This window comes from Tasmannia lanceolata, unplaced genomic scaffold (genome assembly GCF_043159265.1).
Source record: "Tasmannia lanceolata isolate RefF3 unplaced genomic scaffold, GAP_Taslan_0.1 ptg000983l, whole genome shotgun sequence".
In the NCBI taxonomy this organism is placed as follows: Eukaryota; Viridiplantae; Streptophyta; class Magnoliopsida; order Canellales; family Winteraceae; genus Tasmannia; species Tasmannia lanceolata.
In genome coordinates, this window is record NW_027519646.1 from 1 (window position 1) to 2,500 (window position 2,500).

The window sequence follows — 2,500 nt, forward strand, 5'->3', positions numbered from 1 at the left end:
TTTCTTTTATCAAGGGTTCGACCAATCGATATGTGTCTACAAATAATTGAAATTCAATTTCTTGATCTGTATCTTCAATTTTTGGAAACTTATGAAGTTCTTCCGTCAAGCCCTGATCAATGAACCTAAAAAATCCCTCAAATTGTATCTGACTAAATCCAGGTATTGTAAACATTCCCTCATTTCCATCCCGGAGCATCTTAAGTTTACCATTTATCGAAAAAATACCATTATTGGCTCACTCTTCATCGAACCATATCAAACCAGATAGATCAATCTAGCAATGATGGAATTTATATTCTGTTTACTGAATCACATGAAATTTGATCCAACTCCATATACGTATGAAATACGTATGAACGAAGGAATAAAGAGAATTTTCTACTCAAATTTGAATTTTCGACAGATACAAATGGAAATGAATTGATAAAAAATTCCTGTAAACGAAATTCTGACACTTCAACTTATAGAGTTTTAAAATTGATCCAATTTATACCTATTATTATGATATTACGATCAGATTGGGTACTAGAAGTAGATTCTGGATTTAATCCGTTCTCTATGAATGATATAAAGACAGAATAATCAGGAATAGAGTTTCCTTTGATTTTAGCACTTCACTTATTTGATTGATTCATTTTTTAAAAAATGATTCGCAGAGAGGAGAGAGATTTCTACCCATTTGTTAATAAAATGAGTAGAATATGATTCGCTTGAAGTACGTAAGAGGGGTGAGTTATACTTATTAAGTACATGCAGATATAGGCATCTAGCTATCCGCATATCCCATTATCCCAGTTCCACTTGGGGCAACATGGGTCGTGCTATAGCATAATTTCTATTTTAGATTCAATATATTCAATGAAAGGTTGAATCACGATGATTCTCTATAGGAATATAAGATACCTGACTAGGTAAGGTATCCCTGTAACAATTTTTACCCCGGGGTTTACATATACACATAATTGTTGTTATAATTGCATAATTGAAATTGAAAAGGATTCATTATTGAAAAGAGTTGATAATTGATACTGATTAGCATTAGTCGTGTATCAATTTTATTTTCTTATGCCATTCCATTAAGGAAACAAGATTGGAGATCCAAACTCAAGAACCGTTCATGAATTCACAATAGTTAATGGTTCCAATTGGCCCTGAATTTTTGATTTTGTGACTGGAAATCTATTTTTTCTCTTTCATTTCAATTTTCAATATAAAAGAGAAGGGAAATTTTTAGGTGTTGTGTGTTTTGAAATACTATAGAATCAACCGAAGAGAACAACTGGATCCAATAAAAAAAAAAAAGAATATTTTGATCTATATCTATTTTGTATCGTTTTGGCGGCATGGCCGAGCGGTAAGGCGGGGGACTGCAAATCCTTTCTCCCCAGTTCAAATCCGGGTGTCGCCTGATCAACAAAAGACTCGGAATCCCTTATCCTGCTAATAGAACTCGAAAAATTCTTGCCCAGCGGAAGCAGAGGCAAAGGGCTAGGACTGTCGATACTAGATTTTCAGAATCCCGGGGTTCTATAAAAAACTTTTGATTCGTTCTTAAAAAATTAGGGTGTGGTCCAAACCGGTACCAATATGAATAAAGAAACCCTCGCTTATTACTGATTACTGATAGGTTCGGGTCATTGATTTGATTTATCAATAGAATCAAATCAATAGTCAAATTCAATTGTGAGATTCATAACTACAAAAGTCAGGGATCAAAATCCGGGTATCCAAAGGAAGGCTCCTAAAGGACTGTAAATCCTTGTTCCTAGGATCCAAGGAGGGATGATAGGAAGGACTATCAATACTTCCTACACTAGTGTCTACTGACTGAATCTTGAATTAGATTGGGCAGGCTCATGGAGAATCAAAGTAGGGGTTGGGGAAAGGACTGAAGATACTTTGTATCCAGACTCACGAGAGTCTCTGAGTGCTCAGGCATTCAATCAATATTGGATTGGGTGGGTGATTGGCTTTTCTCTTATAGATCTTAATATTTTAAAAAAGAAAAGTTGAACTTTTTGGTAACCCCGCCAAGAATGTATGTAATGGGGTGTCTCCCGATTCTTTCACAGAAAGAGAGACAGTAAGGCTTAGACGGGAGATAGAGGTATGTGATAGATAGTTATCGATCTTGATGGTATATTTTTCTGTCTTTTGAGACTTTCAAGGGGGTAACTGTGTATCTTGCTTGTGCTTAATGCTTCCCAATTCTACCAGAAATCATATAGGAACTTGTTACAAGCGTATTCATTGGAATTGGATTGGTTCATCAATAGCGTTAGATCAGAATCCAATTTTGACTCTGCACCATTGATTTCACTATTATTAGTGATCAATAATGGAATAATTCCTTCATGTTCATAGAGATAGGGGACATAATTCACATGGATATAGTAAATCTCGCTTGGGCTGCTTTAATGGTAGTCTTTACATTCTCCCTTTCACTCGTAGTATGGGGAAGAAGTGGACTCTAGGGATACTACTAATTGAGTTGAGT

The 2,500-nt window shown here is 35.4% G+C and overlaps 1 non-coding gene across 1 annotated transcript; it reads left to right on the top strand.

Annotated features, from left to right (window-relative positions):
- Positions 1 to 1,340: 1,340 nt before the first annotated feature.
- TRNAC-GCA (transfer RNA cysteine (anticodon GCA)) lies at positions 1,341 to 1,411 on the top strand. Its single transcript has one exon. It is a non-coding gene; the product is annotated as a tRNA-Cys (tRNA).
- Positions 1,412 to 2,500: the final 1,089 nt, after the last annotated feature.